Source organism: Rana temporaria, chromosome 1, assembly GCF_905171775.1.
Source record: "Rana temporaria chromosome 1, aRanTem1.1, whole genome shotgun sequence".
Classification (NCBI taxonomy): Eukaryota; Metazoa; Chordata; class Amphibia; order Anura; family Ranidae; genus Rana; species Rana temporaria.
The window spans coordinates 309,217,131-309,241,381 of record NC_053489.1 but is presented as its reverse complement, the minus strand read 5'-3'; positions in this window follow the sequence as shown (position 1 = coordinate 309,241,381).

The window sequence follows — 24,251 nt, the reverse complement described above, 5'->3', positions numbered from 1 at the left end:
TGTATACACATATATTTTTATGTTTTCCTCTTTCGCCATTGCCATGGTCTTAGGGCTAAAAAGTGCTTATCACCAATATCTCTCCTTACCCCTGTTCCTTCTTTTTATTTTATTCTTTACCAAATATCCCCCCTCCAAATACAAAACAAAACAAAAAAACAAAACAAACCGATCCCCACCCTTTCCCTGAAAGAGATGAAGGTGTTCAGTTTCTATGTTGTCCTTTGTACAAGAGAGCACCTCATATTGGGCAGTCCTCACTCCTCAGATGTCCCATCCAGCATTCTCTTCCCCTTCTCTGAATACATGAATATATTCCATGCTGTCCAAATTTTATTGTACTGTTCTTTCTTGTTTTGGGCTGAGAAGACTAAGTCCTCTATAGCCCCTATCTCTCTTAGGCCCTGTACACATGACCGGTTCATCCGATGAGAATGGTCCGACGGACCGTTTTCATCGGTCCACCGCTGAAGTGGCCTGATGGTCTGATGTGTGTACACACCATCAGTTCAAAAACCGGTCGGGTCAGAACGCGGTGACGTAAAACACACGACGTGCTAAAAAAAACGAAGTTTAATGCTTCCAAGCATGCGTCGACTTGATTCTGAGCATGCTTTTGTGTACTAACCATCGGTTTGGCCCGATCGGTCAGCGGTCCATTGGTTCGATTTTAAAGCAAGTTTTAAAATTTTGCTCCGAAGGACAAAAGACCGATGGGCCCTACACACGGTCGGTTTGGACCGATGAAACTGAACCTCGGTCCATTCTTTTCAGTTTTGACCGGTCGTGTGTACGCAACCTTACTTTATTGAGCCACCCTGCAATGGAAGGTGGCCTAGGGTCTCTCCAGTGCAGGGTAACCCAGCTTTGGCAGCGGTGATCAAATGACATAACACTGATTGTTTTTATGTCTGCACTGGGGTTTGTGAGCAGTGAAGCAGGAAGAGAGCGGGGTCATCTGGTATTAAACATTCTATACATTTCTGGGAAATCCTCTGAATCTCAAGCCAATATTGTCTGATCTTAGAACAGGACCAGAATATATGCAAAAGAGTCCCTCGCTCCACCCCACATCGCCAACAGCATCTGAAGTTTCGATAGAGAATTTGTGGAGCCTTACTGGCGTGTAATACCATTGCGTCAAAAGTTTATAATTAGATTCCTGGGTCCATGTACAGATAGAGGAATTCAATGCTAAGTCAATGATATTCTTACGTTGGCTTGGGGTAAAGGTCCTGTTAAGGTCCCTTTCCCACTTACTAATGCTTGGCATCACAAAGTCCTCCAAAGGGGTATTTAGAAGCACATACATCTTTGAAACCACGAGAGAGAGTGGTTCCTTGTTTTCACAATATGATTCAAATGCGGTTAATTGACATTGGAAATTTGTTGGTGTTCCCAGGGATCTTAAAAAATTGCTTAATTGTAGTGCCTGCCAAAAATGTAATTCAAAGGGCCCCCTGGATGTGTCAGAGAATTAATTGTAGGCCAGTTCTCTGACTGCAAAAAGTGTGATACCTGAAAACAGCCTTTCTCTTTAAGATTATTGAATAATCCTGCCTCCATGCCTGGTATTAAACTAGGATTCCCCAAAATGAGGAACAGAGGTGATTGTCTCAATGAAAGTTTAGAATCACGGCATATCTTAGCAGTGATTCGTAAAGTCGGGCCTATTGTAGGAGGTCTCTTAACGTAAGTCGGTAATACTACGTAGCAAGGTTCTCTACGCAGAGGTACCAGGCTAAGCTGTTGTTCCATGTCTATCCATCGTTTGAAGTCTGTGTGTCTGCACCAGTCGACCACCCTCCCTCAATGTATTGCCCGGTAATATTTGCTTACATCTGGGACAGCCATCCCGCCAAAGCACTTGGGCATCATCAGGCCTCTATTAATCCTTGGCCGTTTCCCCACCCATATAAATTTCATAAAAAAGGTACATATTTGACGAAGAAAGGCTGCCGGAATAGTGATCGGTAGTGCCTGGAACAAAAACAACATTTTCAGTAAGATACAAATATAATCCATTGTACCATTAATCAAGAAGTGGTCGTATTGAGTTATATAACGGTGGGAAATTTACCTTAAAAGTATTTGATGGTATGTATGTACCCAAGTACTTTAGCGCAGACTCCCATTTAAATCTAAAGTTTGGTTGTATAATATTATGCAACATTGGGGGCATTGCCGCACCCATTGCTTCGGACTTAGTAAACTTAATTTTCTAATTTGATAGAGTTCCATACTTGTCGAACTCCCTCAAAAGATTGGGGAGCGAGACATGTGGATTAGACATGGAAAACAGCAGATCGTCTATGTATGCTGAAACCTTATGCATATGGTCTCAAATTGTAATCCCTTAATGTCCGGGTTTTGAGCAAAGAGTAAGGGTGAGAGAGGGCATCCCTGACATGTGCCGTTTAAAATCTTAAAGGAGTTTGAAAATACTCCATTTACTCTCACTGTGGCATGTGGGGTGGTATAAGCACTAGTGATCCACCGGATCATGTGGTCCCCCAAGCCCATATGCCTCAATACTTCAAAAAGAAAGTACCAGTACAATAAAGCACCTCATCCCACCGAGCTTGCAAGCAGAAGAAAACGCATATGTAAGTCTTGCCTGCATATGAAACCGGTGTTCAAGGTATATCCACGATCGTTAGAGTGAGAGCAATAATTCTAGCACTAGACCTCCTCTGTAACTTAAAACTGGTAACCTGTAGACATTTTTAAACGCCGCCTATGGAGATTTTTAAGGGTCAAAGTTTGTCGCCATTCCACAAGCGGGTGCAATTTTGAAGCATGACATGTTGGGTATCAATTTACTTGGCGTAACATTATCTTTCACTATGGATCAATCACAATTAATGTTAATCAATATAAAAAAAATGGGCTAACTTAAATTTTGTCTTATTTTTTAATTCAATTGTGCAAATACGGTGTGACATTAAGTATTGTAATGACTGCCTTTTTATTCTCTAGGACAGTGGTCATCAACCCTATCCTCAGAGCCCACTAACAGGCCAGGTTTTATATATTACCTTGGGGAGATGCAGACTAGAATATTGCAATCACTGAGCAGCAAATTATATCCCTGTGATGTATTTCCGTTATCTTGCAAACCTGGCCTGTTAGTGGGCCCTGAGGACAAGGTTGATGACCACTGCTCTAGGGTGTCTGAAAAAAATATATATACTTTTTGGGGGTTCTAAGTATTGTTCTAGTAAATAAATTGATTTTAACTTGTTAACACCAAGTTTAAAAAATAGGCCTGGTTCTTAAGTAGTTAATAAAGGGTTTGGATCAAGCCAGGTAATCCATAACCCCTATGCAGCACTGGAGAAAAATATCACTGAAAATATCGCATTTATCATTTATTATTTATCAGTTAGATCAGTATTTCAGTATCTGTTGATAAGTAGGGGTAGGTAGGGCAGAGGAGGATTTGCTTTGCTGCAAGGTGACAACCACCAGAGCTCTCAGGAAATCTTGATGACATCAGGACATTTCTGGTGTTTATCATGTAAAAACGTATGTACTTGTAGATGCATATTATTTTCCTGCATTTTACTGAACTTTACCTATAACAACCTAATAAAAATAATGTTCTTTGTCAAAGAACATACATTCAAAATGAGTGTGTGCTGTAAATTGCCTGCAGCATTGTTTCCATTTCTGCTTGCCAGAGGCTGCCATTTTGCTGAAGCCCAGAGCCCCTGAGCAACAGTACATCTTTAGTCTGTAAGCTGATCAGCCTCTAGTGGCTCTTATTTTTTGTCACAGTGCCAAAAAATAGAGAATATGTGAGCATGTGCAGAGCATTTTTCTGGCTGGCCATACATTATACAATTTTTCTTTAGATTTACCAAAACTATATAATATGAGGTCAAACTAAAACACTTTTAGTTTGTATGCAATCAGGCAGGCCCTTGCACTACATAACTGAAGATAAATCTAAAGCCACTGGACAGTGTTGATGATCCTGTGATGTATTGGGTCAGGATCTATAAAAATTAATTAGATATAATAACCTCCATAGCTGGAAAAAAAATAAAAAACGAATATACAATATGTATAGAAACAGAATGTACACATTATATATATATATATATATATATATATATATATATATATATATATATATATATACCTGCTATTATAGTGGCTATAACACCATTGGTTTACTCCATTGGTTAGCTCAGGTGGAGATCAAGTAATGGGCCAAATGAATATCTCACCGATGTAGCACTGTTGAGGTGAAACACACAGCAAATAGTCTGTCTAAATTGACATATGTGAGAGATCAAGCTGTGACGTGATTTTAATAAAGTCACATAACTTATTGCCTCTACTAATGGGTTGTGTACTGTGGATCTTACAGAGGGGGGGGGGGGGGGCTTTTACAAAAAGTTTATAACTACCATATATAGGACTAGTCCATTTAACGGTCATTGACGGTTACTTAGAGTTACCGACATTGCCCACACCCAAAGTCAAAAACAGCCACGTTCCATACTAACAAGCTTAATCTTAGAAACAACATGGGTTCCAAAATAGTATTAACATGCGTGCACACTAACAGCTCGCCTAATCTAATAATAGCAGATAGGTGCTATTACCTGTTCCGGTGATGGTAACGGGAGAATCCCGCGGTGCCCACACTGTCCCCTACACAGTGACGATAGTCGTTGTGTTGCCCAAAAGACACATAAGTCGACTGACTGTCGACACACGCGTCTTATAAGGCACGGTCCCACCGGAAGCAAAGGGCCACGATTGACCCCTGACATCACTTCCGGCGCTGGTGTCCCTTTGCAGGTGCATGTGCAGGAGGACCAAAGGAAAAAGGTCACATCGCCCAAGCGCCATATCACGCACACACGGGTGAGGATAGGGATTGAGAAGGGAATAACCCCTTCTCTCCACCAGGGACACACAAGTAGCTTCACTAGTAAATAGATCCCAGGAACCAATCAAAGCCTCTGACAGACAGCATTGCGAAGCTGCAGCCACCCCAAAAACATCAAAGACAACATAATTATTTACAATGATAATAACTTTACTTAACTCAGCATATGAAAGCACTATAAAAATGTTGTAGTTATTACATCAATCTGTTTGTTAGGTACTCAACATAAAGAATATTGCTATCCGTCATCCTATGTGGGTGTTCCCACTGGGTGGTGCCAGCAAGTCACATCAAAATTACAAAAAAACATAGTATCTATCAGTGAAGGTGAACAGAGCCATAATACCACTATTAATGCTAGGTAAATGCCTATAAAAAAGGCTTAAACGATAAGGCCGAGTTGAGCCCTGGTGGGTAAGTTGCTCTTTGATTAAAAATCCACCTCGCCTCTTGCTGAAGGATTTTTTTGTCAAAATGACCTCCCCTTTCTTGTTCAGCGGTGACTTCAATGGCAAAGAAGGATACATAAGAGGGGTCATAACTGTGCTGCAAGCCAACATGTTTGCAGATTGGGGTAAAGAGTAGCCCTGCGTCTAAATAATATAGATGATCTTGTATGCGTCTAGCAAACGGATGCTTAGTTTTCCCGATGTAGAACGTACCACATAAGCATGTGGCTAGATAGACAATACCAATTGTTGTACAATCAGCATATGATTTAGACTTGTGATAACCTCCCCTTGTTAGGGGACATCCCACCCCTTCTTTTATCCATGGGCATTGATAACAACTGCCACATCTAAAGGTCCCCTTTCCGCCCGTTGCACCTAAGCTCGGGGCGTCAGGGGAAAGGTGGCTATGAACCAAACTATCCCTAATGGATCGTGACCTCATATAGACAATTTCGTGTTTGGCTGCCACATATTTGGATATGATCGGATCCTCAGAGAGGAAGTGCCAGTTGCTGGCTATCAAATTGCGGAACACATTCTGATTAGAACTAAAAGTAGTAATACATTTGGTAGTAGAACCACCTTCCTGTAGTAGTATATGTGGTAATATGTTGGGTGTTATATATATATAAATATATATGTGTATATTTATATATATATAACTATATATGTATCTATATTATATAAGTCCAATATATACAGGCCGGATTTCGAACCTGTAATTCAAAGAGACAGGAAGGGTCTCAAACATTACTCAATCAGTTGAATTAAATTAAATGATAAGTCTAGTTTACACATCAGACCTGTAATTACATGCTACAAGTCAAAAGAGGTTTGTCTATTGTCAAATAGGCAGAGACAGGATGGAGTCGTTTTTACGTATCAAACCATTACTCAGATCCCATGCAATCTAATTACTTATTAGAGGGGGGCTTATTAGTATGCAAGGATGCATACTAATTAGTGATTTCGGCTAAAGTCATTTACCTGCTACTCTAAAAGACAGGATGTGTTTCCTGCCTTTCAAATAAAAGATGACCAATCAAATTGCTCAGCTATTCAGTAAAACAAGCAATAAAAATCTTGGAAGTTCAGTCTTGTGACAGAGAGAATGCATTCACGGTATCCTCTCTGTATGGCTTTGGAGACATAGGGCTCTGAAGAGATTTGAATTATATTCTGTTGGACTTTTGTATCATCTGTGGACTTTGGACTTTGTATGTTATTGGAAGTTAATTAAATTTGCGTTCTCTGGAGAACCTGGAGTGAGTTGCTGCGAAACAACCTAATTTATGGTCATCGTACTAACATCTAAGATATTAATTATCTAACCGGAGTACTGGGCACTACACTATACACATCTAGATCACTACATTTCCTTAGCTTTTGATTTGAAAATGAATAATTTCCTGATGTTGGAGTTGGCTCGTTGGTAGGCCTTTTTAAGAACCTTTTTGCTATATCCCCTGCAGAGTAGTCGTGAACGTAAAGCTTTTGCCTCCAGTTAAAAATCTTCCTCCCTGGCACAATTACGACGTATCCTTAAGTATTGACTGAATGGGATAATTTGAACCAGGGGACGAGGATGAGCATTGGAGTAGTGGAGAATTGTGTTCCCCGCTGTCTCCTTCCTATAAAGACTGCTGTGTATTGTTCCATCTGCATTGAGAAAGAACCATAGGTACAAGAAGGGAATACTCAATGTATCCGATTGAATAATGAACTTAAAGCGGGGGTTCACCCTATCGACGGGAAAAAAACATTTTTTTTCTTTTACCTTAAAATCAGGCATTGTAGCGCGAGCTACAGTATGCCTGTCCCGTTTTTTTTAGCCCCATACTCACCTTGTAGTCGTCCATCGAAGATACCGGGGAATGGGCGTGCCTATGGAGACGGAGGATGATTGACGGCCGGCTCTGGCGCGTCACGCTTCTCCGGAAATAGCCGAAATAGGCTTGGTCTTCACGACGCGTGCGCATAGCCTGTGCGCAGGCGCCGTGAAGAGCCGAGACCTACTCCGGCTGTCTTCGGAGAGAGTGACGTGCCAGGGCCGGCCGTCAATCATCCTCCCTCTCCATAGGCACGCCCATTCCCCGCGGGAGCCGAAATCTACGATGGACGACTACAAGGTGAGTACGGGGTTAAAAAAATCGGGACAGGCATACTGTAGCTCGCGCTACAATGCCTGTCTCGATGGTAAAATGTGTCGGGGGGGGGTGAACTACCGCTTTAAGGTTAAAGACATTATGAGAAATAAATGTTATGAAACTAGAAAGTTCACTAACTGAACCCGTCCAGACGACCTGGACATCATCGATATACCTCCGCCACAATAAAATGTGGCGGAGGTATATCGCGGCGCCGTCATCTGAAAATAGTGCTCTTTCCCATCCCCCCAGGTACAGGTTGGCATACGATGGGGCACAATATGTCCCCATCGCAACCCCCTGTACCTGGAGGTAGGTAGAGCCGTTAAAGAGAAACATGTTGGTAGTAAGGATATGTTCCAAGAGAATGGTAACAAAGTGGCATAGTTTCCAATTGTTCCTGTCTTGTTCTCTCAGGAAGCCAGAGACAATTTCTATGCCCTTTTGATGAGGTAAAGCTGGAATATAGTGCCTCAATATCGATGGCGCTCCTGCAGGTACCAAAAGTCCCTCGATTTCCTTGAGGAGGTCAAGGGTATCCTTCAAATATGACGGCAACCCCATCACATGCGGGCGAAGTTGGCAGTCAACATATTTACTGTCTGTTTCCCTGTGGCAGCCTATCCCCGATACTATCGGACGTCCCGGGGGGTTCCTAATGTTTTTGTGTACCTTCGGTATCGAATAAAACGTCGGGGTAATTGGCCATTTGATCTCAAGGTATTCATAGAGGTCTTTGTCAATAAGACTCTGCAGATAAGCCTCAGTTATAATGGATTGAAATTGCTGTCTTCCCTCTGCTTTTTGTTTATATGGGGCCTGTTGGTACCATACCTGATTGCTTAGAATCTTATTGCACATATCAATATATTGAATTTTGTCCATCACGACCACATTTCCACCTTTATCAGATAGTTTTACTATGATCTGGTCGTTTTGGACAATATTCTGCAGGGCTTGTTGCTGTACCTGTGATAAATTTTCCTCTATATGCCTAAAAAACAAGAACTTTTCTGTTTGTTTTTTGGTTTGTTTGAGAAAAGCCCATACTGCTGGACATGTCTGCAGGTTGGGGAATTTCTGAGATTTAGCTTTAAATTTACAGGGTTCTGGGGCCACCTCACTGTCTAGTTCTTCTTCCTCTGATGTAGATTCAGTTAAGTCTCCAGAGCTCTCATTCTCATCCAAAAGTTGGATTAATATTTTGAGGGTTCTGAAGTCCTGAACTTTAAATCCCTTGTAGAGGTCTTCCTCTCTTCCCATCACCCTTCCATTGTCATTATCAAAGACGTATTTATATGTAAGGTTTCTGGCGAAAAGGTGTAAATCTTTCGCAAGGGTAAGTTTGTCAATTTGTTGTGATGGACAAAAACTTAGACCTAGACGAAGAACCTCGATCTCTGATGGTGAAAGGTTATAAGAAGAGAGGTTGATCACATCAAGTCCTACGTGGTTGGCAGTTGTTTTATTATGAAGGGGTCTGTTTTGCCCATCCGTGTGTGTGCTATGGGTGTTGCCGCAGTGTGGATTGTCCCTAAAGGGCCTGGACCTGAGTTAGTATTAGTGTTGCTCACGAATATTCGTATTGCGAATATTCGGCTTGAATATGGCATATTCGAGTATTCGCGATATATTTCGAATTTCGCGGTGAATATTCGCGATTCCGAATATTCACATTTTTTCAATTTTATTTTTAAAACAGATCACATCCTATCGACGTCTAAAAGCATTACTGGTATGATTAGAGACCCTGGGCCGAGTAGCTAAGCTGAGGCGATCCTTTTATGTTGCTGAATATAAAAAAAAAAAATTGCGAATTTTCGCTAATGCGAATGCAAAAATGTTTGCGAATTTTCGATAACTGTGGTAGGAGAACTCTGATTGTCTCTGATGCAAAAGGGGGGGGCTTTGTGTATGTTTCTGTTATGAATATTTGTATGTTTGATATTATTTTTTTTTGTAAGAAGGACAAAATTGCGCATACCTTAAAAAAAGGGGAGAATACAGCAGCAACTCAAAAATGTTATACAACATAAATTAATACAAGACAGAAAATGGAGTCGCTCTACAAGAATAAAAAATATGTCTAGTGACAAGACATATGGGCAAATTATAAAATAAGCAAGCGCAAATAACTTGTGAAATACACAGTGAAACAAATATATAAAGAAATATAGTCCCAATAATAGAAAAATAATCTTTCATAAAAATGTCTTTGATATGTGAAGTGAAAAAAAGTCCAAAGCATGCAGCATGAACGTGTTCAATCTTCAAGGTGTTTGATTGACAAACGGCTGTGACAGATGGATAGAGTAAAGAATCACCACCAATGCAAAACACTTTTTATTTTCTATTGTAAAATATCAAGAATATTCTGAGCCAATCAGAGTGCTCCTTCCGCATTTGCCGAATATTCGCAATTATTTTGTATTGTAAAATATCAAGAATATTCTGAGCCAATCAGAGTGCTCCTTCCGCATTTGCCGAATATTCGCAATTATTTTGTATTGTAAAATATCAAGAATATTCTGAGCCAATCAGAGTGCTCCTTCCGCATTTGCCGAATATTCGCAATTATTTTGTATTGTAAAATATCAAGAATATTCTGAGCCAATCAGAGTGCTCCTTCCGCATTTGCCGAATATTCGCAATTATTTTGAATTGTAAAATATCAAGAATATTCTGAGCCAATCAGAGTGCTCCTTCCGCATTTGCCGAATATTCGCAATTATTTTGTATTGTAAAATATCACGAATATTCTGAGCCAATCAGAGTGCTCCTACAGCATTTGTCGAAATTGCGCAGTAAATATCGCATTAGCATTTTGCGAAATTTCAAAAAAATATCAAGAATATTCTGAGCCCATCAGAGTGCTCCTACCGCAGTTATCGAAATTTCGCAATTATTTTCGCATTCGCAATAGCGAAAATTCACAATCATTTCATTTCGATAAAATATCACGAATATTCGAATTTAGCGAATATATCTCGAATATTCGACTATATATTCGAGATATATCGCAAAATCGAATATGGCGTATTCTGCTCAACACTAGTTAGTATTCCTAGGTTGGGTAATTTTCGGTGTAGCTCCCAGATCTCTTGATAATGATGGTGCATTTGCTCTTTTGTCATTGCTATGGGAGAATTACCCGCCACCAGGTCACCTTGTGCACCCTCAACTACCTCGTTCTGGGCATTACATAGATTACTTGGTATATGTCTCTGAGGTGAGATGATACGTTTCTTGTGCGTACCCCCTGTATATTATGACCACCACCGTTACCCCTCTTTTGTGTGCGTCCTCTACCCGTGTATCCTCAGTTGGTTCTATTGGATGGTTTCTGGGAAGAGACAGAGGATGAAGCAGAGATATCAGAATCAGATACATACAATGTAGAGTCTTGATGTACATTCTGTCTAAAAGGTTTTCCCCTATGATAAGTAAATCCTTTTTGCCATCTATATGCATATACGCCTGAAACGGCCAGTTTATCCTTATATAGTTTTTGATCCTTTTTTAACACGTTTTTATTATATTTCTCTAAATGCTGTATCAGATCCTGCTCCTTCTTTTTAAATTCAGTACTTGAAGAGTACTGATTAGCTGTAGCTCTTAATGTTTCAAACTCTCTGTCTAACTCGGCTAGATCTGAGCTATGTTTGTCTCTAAGTATTCCCATCATACTAACTGAACACTGATTGAGGGTATGTTCCCATTTTTCTTTGAACGTCGCATCCGTAATGTCAAAGGTTGGGAAAATGTGTACTCTTAGGCCTTGAGAATTAACTTCTTCTTTAAGATAGCGATCAAAAAAACGCACATGCCAACCTAGGTTGGATTTTCTTTCCATTAATCTTTTAAGTTTTAGGAAGAAGACCTAAAGTCCAACTTCAGTCTTAGCCTGAGGAGCACATGTATTTTGAATGGTATCTAGAAATTTTTCCCATAATGGCCCTGGAGGGAGCCAATCAGCAGATCCGGCGGCTGCCAACCAATGGTTCGCTGGAGATGACGAACAACGGTCTGCCTATGTAAACAAGGCAGACCGTTCGCTGTTCTGTCACTGAGGAAGAGAAAGATCTTGAGTTGCTCTTAATCAGGAACACAGATGTCTCTCTTCCTCCAGTCAGTCCACCCCCCCCACAGTTAGGCTGGATTCACACCTATGCAGTTTTAGTGCTTTTTGCATTTTGCAGATTTGCACTACAGTCTATTGTACATGGTTTCCCATGGAACACATTCTGTAGTGCAAATCAGCAAAATGCAAAAAGCACCAAATAGGTGTGAATCCAGCCTTAGAAAGCATTCCCTAGGAGCAAACTTAATTTTATGAATACATTAGATTTTTTTCATTTTTTTTTTATTGGTTATGTTATATAGTAGAAAGTAAAAAATGTTGTTTAATTATTTTTAAAAATTATCGCTCTTACCGTATAAGCCGACGCGAATATAAGCCGAGGCACCTAATTTTACCACAAAAAAATGGGAAAACGTATTGACTCGAGAATAGGCCTAGGGTGGGCAGCAGCTATCATAAGTGGAAAAGTGGGTTAACACTGCCCATCTACAGCCTTGCTGTGCCCATTTGCCGCCTCACTGTGCCCATTTGCAGCTTCACTGTGCCCATTTTCAAAGGTTGAAGTGGTGGGTGCCCAGGGTCAAAGGTTGAAGTGGTGGGTACACAGCCCTGCGGTAAAATAATACAGAGTATACTCTACCCACCCCTAGTCATATACTGCCAGCCAAGGGGCCACACACACTGGCAGCATGTGTGTTTCCTCTCACAGCAAACTGTCCACCAAGCAGCTTCCATTACTCTGAATTCCCCTCCCCTTCTCCCAGAGCTGACAGGAACGATATAGAGGAATAATAAAGTGAAAGCACACAAAGACAACTCTCTCCATTAATTTCCTTACTTTGTTCCAGGCCACAGCTCCACACAGAAGACTCGTCTATATGGCAACCGTAATGCCGAGCCAGGCTTCGCCACTGCTGCTAGATCACCGCGCTTCCTGCCATAGCAACTTGAGCCCCTGATGTACTCCAGTGCCTGACGTCTATGGTCAGCAATGGATCCCCATACACTAGTAACGATATAGCTCTAGCTGTCCTGTCTGTCTGTTTACAGTCCGCTGCGTCCATTGTAACAAATCTCCGCCTCCTCCTCATCATGGCGGGACGACGTGGACGGCGCGGACTTCCTATACACAGTCGCACAGCCTTAGCTGACATGGCGGCGGGAGAGGAAACCTAACCTGACTTGAGTATAAGCCGAGGGGGGCATTTTCAGCACAAAAAAAATGTGCTGGAAAAACTTGGCTTATACTCGAGTATATACGGTATTTCGTTTATAGCGTGATCAAATACCACCAAAAGAAAGAGCTATTTGTGGGGAAAAAAGGAAAATTTTATTTGGGTACAACGTTGCACAACCACGCAATTGTCAGTTAAAGTAACGCAATGCCGTATCGCAAAAAAATTCCTGGTCATTAAGGGGGTAAAACCTTCCGGGCCCGAAATGATTAATGATGTAGCATGTGACATGCTTTGTGTTGATTTTCTTTGAACGCAACAGATCCTATTGAAATGGGTTTTCATTATAGACATAGCCTTTGCAGAGCTGCATTATAATATAAAAAGGAGCATTTGACAGCAATGTTTGTCAATGTACAGTATGATACATTGTCGTCCAGGAGCTAATCAAGTAACTGCGCACTTCATCTTGGCTTTCCTTGACAGCTGGCTGTCCCAGCACCATTGTATGTAGTACCTCTCCTCGTCCAGTAGTTTCTGCGAAGTAAGCCCCATACACACGGTCAGACTTTTTGACAACAAACTTCAAAATGAGCAGGTTTTCAAAAAAATCTGACCGTGTATACACTCCATTGGACAAACTTTTTCGGCTTTCATCGGCCAAAAGTTCGCTCTGCAAATTGACAAACTTTTTGGCAACAAAAGTCCTACGGTGCAAAGTTCTATTGTGTGTGTACAGAATTCCATCTGACTTTTGTCCAAAGTACAAACACGTATGCTCCGAACCAATGTTAAAATCAACCAATAATAGCAGAAGTTGACCAAAAGGTGGCGGTAAAGAGCAGAAAAGAGCTGACATTTTTTGAAGTCTGACCTTGTGTATGAGGCTTAAAGCTTTTGCAAAGAAGGCTGATTTCAATACTGCCTTTTGTTGGCCTCTTTGCTTAAGAATATTTTTTGGAGATTGAAGCATTCTTCACTGTGCTGACACCAGTTAATTGAGAGCAGGGGATGTCTGTATTTGTGGGTGTGCACACTTTATGAAAAAAAATATGGGCCTGATCCACAAAAGGGATACGCCGGCGTATCTACTGATACACCGTCGTATCCCTGTTTCTATCTATGGAACTGATCCACAGAATCAGTTTCACATAGATAGGCAGAAGATCCGACATGTGTAAGGGACTTACACTGTCGGATCTTAGGATGCAGTACCGCAGCCACCGCTGGGGGCATTTCTCGTCGAAATCCAGCGTCGGGTATGCAAATTAGCACTTACGGAGATCCACAAAGCTTTTACGCTTCGTTTTTTTTCCGTAAGTATTAATTTGCCGTTGCAAAATTAGGGCTGCTTTTACAAGGCCTAAACTGTTTACACCTTGTAAAAGTAGACCCTTCTATCCCGCGTCGCTGTCATTTAAAAAAAAAAAAAAAAAAATTTCCCGCCGCAACTCGTTTTTTTTTTTTACGCCCGTCGCGATTCTCAAAACCCGGCGCAACGTAAAACCGCGCAAAGCACGTCGGGAAAAATGACGTCGGGAGCATGCGCAGTACGTCCGGCGCGGGAGCGCGCCTAATTTAAATGGGACTCGCCCCATTAAATTAGGAACGCCTTGCGCCGGACGGATTTAAGTTACACCGCTCAAAATTTCTAGGTAAGTGCTTTGTGGATCGGCCACTTAGGGCCATATTCTCATAGAAGTTACGATGGAGTATCTCAGGATACTCCATCATATCTCCCTTTTTTGGCCCGTGTATCTATGCGACTGATTCTTAGAATCATTTTCGCATAGATACACTTAAGATCCGCCATCTGTAAGTCACTTACACTGGCGGATCTTAAATGTAATGACGCCGGCCGCTGCTAGATGGCATTTACGTGAAGGACTCATTTGCGTATGCAAATGATCCTTCTACGCCGATTCCCGAACGAGTTTGCGTCGCGTAACCGTCGCTAGCGTCGTTTGCGTAAGCAGAAAATTACTCCGGCTATATGAGGAGTAAGTTTCCGCAAGTCCCACGTAGGCCATGTTACGGATGGCGTCGGGTCCGCGTCGTGTTTTTACGTCGGGTACGTCGTTTCCGTAAGTCGTTCTTGAATACGACTTTACGTCAATGACGCACACGTCGGCGTCATTGACGTTTTCCGCCGAGAACTGGAGAATGCGCACTGGGCTTTTTGAAGCCCGGCGCATGCGCAGTTCATTAGAATCGGGGGCGCGCTTAATTTTAATACAAGCCGCCCCCTTGGAGATCCGCCAGGCTACGCCGGGGCATTTACACTCCGCCGTCCCAACTTACGGAGCAACACTTGCTCCTGTAAGTTGGGACAGCGGAGTGTAAGTGCCTTAAGCGCAGCCCGCGGATTTTTAGAGAGAATATGGGCCTTAGGTAGAGATTTTGCAGCGGTGTAACTTAAATCCGAGTATTTCAGTTAAGCCCGCTCGTTGTGGATCAGGCCCTATGGGCCAAATCCACAGCCAGCGGCGGAAATTAAGTTTTTCAAAACTTATGTCATTTAAGTTACAGCGCCCTAAGTTGGTGTCGTAAGTGTCGTATCCACAGCGCATTTGCGCACAAAATTGCGCTTACGTAACTTAAATTCCGAGGCGTAAGGCGGGGTTATTGCAAGTGGGAAGGAAGTGGGCGTGCTTCATTGTAATGAGCCGTGACCCCATGCAAATGAAGGGCCGGCCGTACTGCGCATGCGCGCACAAATCTGCTGCTCACTGGGCATGTGCAGAACTTTGCTCGGCGCAATCAGTGAGATAGGTAAAAGGCCAAGCATACTGAGGATCGCCCTGTGTGTAAATAGCCCCAGTCAAACACACTTCCCTTGCAAAAGTATTTCCCTGTGTTCCCTTCCTAGAGCAAGTTGATTCTGCTCTGAACGTTTGTCAGTGTTTGTTGGTGAGTTGTGTGTGATAGAGAAGTTTTGGAGGAGTATAGATTGTAGTTGTTGTTTGTTTCTGATAAGTGTATTTTGTGTTTGATTGTTTCTGCTAAGTGTTTTTTTTTTTTTTTTCTGCTTGGATTTTGTGTTTGTTTTTTGGGTGTTTGTTTTTGACTTTGTAGTAGCTGTCTGCTTGTGTGTTTTGATTTTTGTTTGTTTGTTGTGTGTGTATTTTTGTTTGTTTGTCCTGTGAGTTTTCTTGTTGCTGGGTGGTGTCTGTGATGGCTCCCAAGCGCAGGAAGCTTAATTTTACACATGTTGAGAAGCAAATCCTTGCCAGGTATATCATCCAATATGGGCGATATTTACATGGGCCTGAGAGCCGGAACACCTCCCCGGCCCAAAGGAAGAAGATATATAAAAAAATTACAGATCAGATAAATGCGGCGGGGGGGGAGACGAGGACCCCCGCTGGCATCCAGAAAAAGATCAATGATCTGAGGAGCGTGGTCCGCAATAAGGTGGCAAAGCTCACTGCCCATAGGAGGGGCACTGGAGGAGGGGGACCATGCCCCATCCGGCTGACTGAGGAGGAATGGGCAGTGGCCCGGTGTTTCCAGACAGAGCAGGTGGTGGGCCTGCGTGGCTTTGACTCTGATGTTCCTGTGAGGCCAGGTAAGTTTTTTGATTTTCTATCTGGTGATTAGCATGTGTGGGTGGGGGAAGGGAAGATGTGCCAAGTGTGTGGATCCTCAAACCTGTGATTGTTTGGTGTCCTCCACAGATGACCAGGAGATTGCTGGCCCATCAGGCAAGGAGGATGCTGGGCCATCAGGCCAGGCTGCTGCACCACCCCAAGGACAAGAGGCTGCTGAGGAGTCCCCAGGGGAGGGGAGTGGCCAAACCTCCCCTCATGAGGAGGATGAGGGGGAGGAGGATGCGGGAGTGGAAGAAAAAGATCTGCAGCTTGGCAGGGAAATCCTTCTGGCCTCTGATCTAATGACATTTGAGGATACCCTTGAGGCTACCCCAGAGCCTACCCCAGAGGCTGGCACCAGTCAGGCCACCATCAGTAGCCCCTCCCACTCCTCCCCCAACAGGCTGCAAACCACAAGGGTCACTCTCTCCCCTCCTCCAGAGCCACAAGCCTCAGGGGCAGGCAGGATGGCGACCCAGGAGACCAGGGGGGTGTTTGAGCGTCTGCCGGCCAGTCTGCAGAAGGACAATGCCCGGCAGACCCGGACTCTGGGTGAGATAAAAAAAACTCTGACCAAGATGGAGCACAGACTGGGTGCAATGAGGGAGTCACTCGGTGATGTGGCCACAAACTCTTTGGGGGTCATCACATGTTTGTGGGACCTGAAGACCGCCACAACAGGCGTGGCCCAGGAGGTGACTGCCCTGACCCAGGCTGTGCAGGACAATACCCGGGCTGTGCAGGACAATAACCGGGCTGGCCAGGCCAATACGGCTGCCATCACTGGCTGTCTGAACAGGATAGCAGTGGCCTTGGAGGGCAGGCCAGCAGGAGGACAGACACCAGGGGAGGCTCCTTCTTGCCCTGCTCACTCACCCCCCCATGAAGATACTCCCTCCCCTGCTAACACCTTCCCCCCGTGAAGATCCTCCAGTTGGCCGTGCCCGTGGCCGTGCCCTTGGGCAGCCCAGACGGAGCACTCGCCGCCGGAATTAATTTGCAGGGGTACTTTTTTTTTATTTTATTTTTTTTTTTTTTTTTATGATTTTGTTTATTATACTGTACTTATGATTTGGTTTATGTGTGTGAATGATGTGTGAATGTGGGGGGGTGGCATTCCTGATAAAATAAGGGTGTCACCCTCAGTTTTGGTGGAGAAGGGATCCCCAGGACCAGGGAGAAGTGATCCCAGGTTCCTGAATGGTGTATGAATGCACAGTAACATAATTGGAGCCGTGGCGTGGCGTTACTGCTCCCAAGTACCAAAGGGGGGGAGGTACTTGGATCTAATCCAATTCGATGTGCATGTGATATGTCTGTGCTAGGGACCACAGTGGTGTGCATTCATGCATTCTCATTGTGACATAATTAATGTGTGTTTACTGTGAAAAGAAACATTCTCATTGTGACATTATTCATGTGCGTTTACTGTGAAAAGAAACATTCTCATTGTGACATTATTCATGTGCGTTTACTGTGAAAAAATGCCTTCTGCGAGGCGTCTCCGCAGACCGGGTAGAGTGGGTTAGGGGGGGATTGCCTGGGTCGGGGGTCAGGTCAGCACGTATGTCAATCTCCAGTCCCCTTCTCATGGCAAAGTTGTGCAGAATACAACATGCACCGATGATCTGGCACACAAAGTCTGGGGAATACAAAAGTGTACCCCCAGACTTATCCAGGCATCTGAAGTGGGACTTCAGCAGCCCAAATGTGCGCTCCACAACTGCCCGGGTGCGTATGTGAGCCTCGTTGTAGCGTTGCTCTCCTGGGGTTTGGGGGTTCCTGAATGGGGTCATCATATGTGGTCCCAGGGCATATCCAGAGTCGCCTGTAAGGGAAAATACAGAAGGATGTTAGTCATGCATGTGCCCCTCGTGATGTCTGCATCATGGGGGGACAGTCATACCTGACACCCATGTCACTCACCAATCAGCCAGCTGTCTCCATACAGGTTCAGCTACAAATCTCTTGAGATGTTGGTCTGCCGGAATATATAGCTGTCATGGCAGGATCCAGGGAATTTTGCACAGACGTGCCAGATGAGGCCATGGGCATCTACGATTACCTGGACATTTATGGAATGCCAGTGCTTCCGATTCCGGAACAGGTGCTCTGTCTCATGGGGGGGGGCTGTAGTGCCACATGGGTACAATCAATGGCCCCGATGGTCCGTGGGAATCGGGCAATGTAGTAAAAGTCCGTCATGGTTTGCAATCGCTGGTCCTCCTGGGTGGGTTTTTGGAATTGATTGCCCATGCGTCTCAGTATTGCAGGGACTACTTGATGGACACACCTGCTCATGGAGGATTGTGCCATCCCAGCCAGACCTCCACATGTTCGTTGGAAAGAGCCAGTGGCAAGGAAATGGAGTGTTGCCATTACTTTGATGAGAGGTGGCAGGGCATGGGATCGTTGGGTTGGGGTGGTGAGATCATCCTGCAGGATTCGGGTTAATTCAAGGATGGCTTCCCGGTTGAAACGGAAGTTGCCATAGACCTCAGAAGCAGGCATGCCAAAGAGATCTCGGCGTGGGCGGTATACCCTCTCCTGTGCCCTCCTCCTCTGTGCCCTCCTCCTTCTTTGCGCCTCTAAAGTAGCGAGTGCCGTTAGGATCATGGATGGCCCGGGCATGTTGGCAGACAGATTGAAGTCCAGCAAATATGTGTGCTCAGCTCTTCCTCAATGCTGTTGCTTCAGCAGACCTTTACACAGCATGTGTAAAATTAGGGCTGCTTTTATAACGTGTAAATTTGCGCAGGGAAACTAACAGGTGCGCACAGGGCGTAATCTACGGCGCACACACTTAATTATGTGGATCGCCCTATCTCCCTCATTTGCATCTTTGCCTATCAAAAACAGCGGCATGACTAGCGTAATTTGCGTCCGAGGATGCGCCGGTGTAATTATTTTAGGTAGGACGGAAAAAACGGATTTTAAGGCGTATCTCGTTTTGAGGATCGGGCGCAAAGATACGCGCGGAGTAAAATTAGAAATCTCGAGTTAAGTCGGCGCATCTGCTTTGTGGATTTGGCCCTATATTTTTAAAAGGAGGAGAAAAATAGAAGCAATCTGAAAGCAGATTTTTGGTGGAAATCAGCTGATTTTGGTTGGATCTTAAACACATAAGAAGAGTTCACTGTAGCTGTGGAATGTTTCTATTTATACAGCAGATGTTCAACCATAAGTCATCAGAAGTGCACTCTCAGTGCAAGTTGATGGACCTTCTATTCATACGTATAGGCCAGGTGCTTCTTCTTGGCACTATGGTTTGGTGTGCATGTTATGCAGTCAGTTTTATTTAAGTCTGTGCTCCTCTGGGGAGATTTTTCTTCACTTCCTATTCTTTCCAGGAAATAAAAGAAAATTGTAGTAAAGTAACATTTGTCCATTGGATATCCCTGTAGCTCGTGCTCTCGTTAATTGTGGATTTCCCCTCAATTTCGGACTTGGTGACAATGGTCACCACCACAAATTAGAGGTGAATCTCTCCAGTAGGAACACAGACATAAAAAAATGACAGATGGTTTAACCTACCCCTACTCTATGCACTTTAATAGAATCGTTTTCTTTCTGTCAGCATATTTGTTAGGCCCCGTACAGACGACCGAACATGTCTGCTGAAACTGGTCCGCGGACCAGTTTCAGCAGACATGTTCGGTCGTCTGTACAGCCGAGCGGACAGGATTCCAGCGTACATTTGCCCCTGCCGGGCCTTTTTCGAGCGGGCAAATATTTCTAAACATGTTTAGAAACATGCCCGCTGGAATCCTGTCCGTCGGACATGTTCGGTCGTCTGTACAGACCTACCGTACATGTCCGAGCGGCCGCCATCCCTCGCATGCGTCGAATGACTTTGACGCATCCGTGGAAGCATTGAACTGCCAGGGCCGCGCACGTCGCCGCGTCATCGTCGCGGCGACGGCGCGGCCTTGTCGCCGCGTATCGAGTACGCGCGGATTTCTGTATGATGGTGTGTACAGCCATCATACAGAAATCTCCGGGCAGACATGTACGCTGAAAACGGTCCGGCGGACCGTTTTCATCGTACATGTTTGCCCGTCTGTACGAGGCCTTAGAGAACGGTCAAATGTCTGTTATCTGCTAGCAGGATATAGGGGGCCATGTAGCTTTATATTACACCTAACTTTGCTCTGGCATGACAGTAAAAAATAAAAACAACAACTAATTCCAGAGAGCAAAGACTACATTATGACAATTCAGGAGTAGAGATTCAGATTACTACAGATGGCCATTGGTCACATTAAAAGTATGATTTACCTGATTTAGAGAATAGTATTCACTAAGATTCACCTTTAAGTACTGTGTAAACCCTAACTGATGCCCCGTACACACGATCTGGCTACGGAATTTCATCTGAGAAAAATAGAACATGTTCTATATCTAAACTCTGATGGATTTCATCGGAATTTTCAATGAAAAAACTACGATGGGGCTACACACGATAGGAATATCCGATGGAAAAAGTCCATCTGACTTTTTCCATCAGAAATTCCGATCGTGTGTATGGGGCATAAGATCTTCTCTTTTGTGGTCCTTTTTAAATATACCTTTGCATTCATATTGAATTCAATAGTCATGTCTGATTTCCAAGTATGAATAAATCACTGCTAAGATCACTAATTGTAATCACAAATTAGTAACTCATAGGCCCCATACACACCATAGAATCTATCCGCAGATAAATCCCATCAAATGGGTTTCAGCGGATATATCCTATGGTGTGTACACGCCAGCGGATATTTATCCGCGGGTAAATCTCCCCTGGGATGGATTTCCAGCAGATGGATATTCGCTGACATGCAGAACAAATCCATCTGCTGGAATCCATCCCAACGGATGGATCCGCTCGTCTGTACAGACTCACCGGATCCATCCGTCCAAAGGGATTCCCCGCACGCGTCGTAATGATTTGACGCATGCGTGGAATTCCTTATATGACAGCGTCGCGCCCGTCGCCGCGTCATAATCGCGGCGACGGCGCGACACGTCATCGCCAGAGGATTTCGGCGCGGATTTCAATGCGATGGTGTGTACACGCCATCGCATAGAAATCTGCTGAAATCCTCGAGAGGATTTATCCACGGATACGGTCCGCTGGACCGTATCCGCGGATAAATCCTCTCGTGTGTATGGGGCCATAGCCATGCACAGCTATGCCATTTTACAACTCTCCCAAATTAAAACCTGTTTGTACATACAAGTTTAGGATGCGGCTGTCTTACCCCATTCCTAATTGGATGGGCTGGGGGGTTAGTAAATCTACCTGACAATTAGATAGTGTATAGCTAAGGTCTAAATTCAACCAGATGTTTCCTCCAGCCCCAGAGCAGAAAGTAATTTTAATAATTTATTTTCAATAACTATTTTGCTTGTATATCTACTTTTATTTTTATATTTTTTTAATACCACGTTTAGTGGGTATTAAACATATAACGAGTAAACTGATTGTTAATTGCTTTTAGCTTCGCACCAATCCAAAGAGACATTGACAATATTGTTGTAGGTTTCCACAAACCGTTTAGGTAAAAGTATTTGGTTCAGCTAAGCACTTCACTTCTAGAAAAAGCAGTGTGTGTCGTCTGCAAAACTGTTGGGGGCTATGCTACAAAGCAGAGATTGCTGATTAGAAGCCATATTAGTGACTAGAAGAGCGTGGGTTCCTCACAAGCTCATAATTTGTAAGTGGTGAGATTGTGTGCATTTTGTTTTCTGTTTCTTTTACTGTCTGGGCAGAAGGATTTTGTGTTGTTTATTGTGTTTATTTTTTTATAGGTCAGGTTTTGAGGATGCAAAACCTTTTCAATTCATATTTTCTCTCTCTTTCTTTCCCACTCACTCTCTCTTTCTTTCTCCTTCTCTCTCTTTCCTTCTCCTTTATCTACTCCCTCTCTCCTTCTCTCTCTCTATCTCTCTCTCGCTCTTTTTTTCTCTCTCTCTCTCTCTCTATCTCTCTCGCTCTTTTTTTCTCTCTATCTCATTCTTTTTCTCAATCTCTCATTCTTTCTCTCTATCTTCTCTCTCTCTCTCTCTCTCTCTCTCTCTCTCTCTCTCTCTCTCTCTCTCTCTCTCTCGCTTCCTTTCTCTCTCCTCATTCTCTCTATCTTTCCTTCTCATTCTCGCTCTCTCTCTACCTCTTTCATTCTCTCTCCTTCTCTCTCTCTCCTTCTCTCTCCCATTTTCTCTCTCTTTTTTTCCTTCTCATTCTCTCTCTCTTTCTCTCTCCTTCTCTCTCTTTCCTTCTCCTTTATCTACTCCCTCTCTCCTTCTCAATTCAATTCAATTCAATTCAAATAAGCTTTATTGGCAGGACCAAATACATGTTAGCATTGCCAAAGCAAAGAAAAGGGGAAGGGGGGTAATGTAAAGGGGAATGGACATAAGTCTGTTTAAGTCCTCAGTTTCTCATGTCCCTCTCAGTCTGTGACACGCTGTCACATATTGGGCAGCTATCTTCGCCATTGGCTCCTCTTCTCCCAGTAGAATTTGGAGTTTCCTCTTCTGTAGAATTGAAGTCCGGGATGAGAGCGGAGAGTCTCTGGAAGTGAGTGTCCCTCACTGATGAGTACTTGGGGCAATGTAGCAGGAAGTGTTCCTCATCCTCCAGGACCCCCTGGTCACATTGCTGGCACAGTCTCCTCTCCCTGGGCTAGGTCTGTCTGTGCCGCCCTGATTCCATTTCCAGGCTGTGGTCGCTCAGTCTGTACAGGCTCATTGTCTGTCTTTCTTTGGGGTCTTGTAGCACCTCCAGGTACGGGGCCAGTTTGTAGTCTCTCTGCAGTGACTGGTAAATCAATAGTTTTTTGGAGTTTGTTATTGCGTGTCTCCATTCTCCAACATGTTTTTCTTTGGAGTTATAAGTTATGATTTTTATTTGAGATTTTGTCAGGCCGAATTGTTGAGAGTTTTGGGGAGACAAGGTGTTTATAAGTTGTTGTAGGCAGGCCCGGATTGGCCATAGGGCAAACCGGGCAAATGCCTGGTCGGCCGCTAGGGCCACTAGGCCGCAAGTCCTTGCAGGGCCCAAGAGAGCTGGGCTGCGCTTTAAGCCTGCACCACTCAGCTAGCCTCTCCGCGGCCGCCCGGCTGTCAGCTAAACTCAGCCATCGGCGCCGGGAGGACGGAACCAAAGAGGTTAGAGCTAGATGACACCTACGATACGGCCGCCCGTATTGGTCAGCCGTCGGTGCCGGGGGCGTGACTAAGAATGGGGAGGAGCTAGAGCTGCTGTGTCCTGCCGAGAAAGGTCCCACGATGCCGGCCTTGTACTGCACACACAGGATGACAGAAACCGTGAGTACAGCCCCCCTCCTGTAACCTGGATAAAAGGAGCAGCGGGGGCTGCTGCATATAGAACAATCTTCCTCCTGCAGGTCTCGGAAAGGTCCCCCCTGTGCTGTCCACACCCCCTGCTGTCCACATCCCCCCTGTGCTGTCCACATCCCCCCCTGTGCTGTTTACATCCCCCCTGTGCTGTCCACATCCCCCCCTGTGCTGTTAAACATCCCCCTCCTGTGCTGTCCACATTCCCCCCCCTGTGCTGTCCACACCCCCCCTGGGCTGTCCACATCCCCCCCATGTGCTCTCCACATCCCCCCCATGTGCTCTCCACATCCCCCCTGTGCTCTCCACATCCCCCCCTGTGCTCTCCACATCCCACCCCCTGTGCTCTCCACATCCCACCCCCTGTGCTCTCCACACTCCACATCCCCCCTGTGCTCTCTGCCAAATCCTGTGCTTTCCACATCCCCCCAAGCTCTCCCCCCTCCCTGTGCTCTCCACGTCCCCCCTCTGCTCTCCACACTCCACATCCCCCCTGTGCTCTCCACATCCCCCCTGTGCTCTCCACACTCCACATCCCCCCATATGCTCTCCACATCCC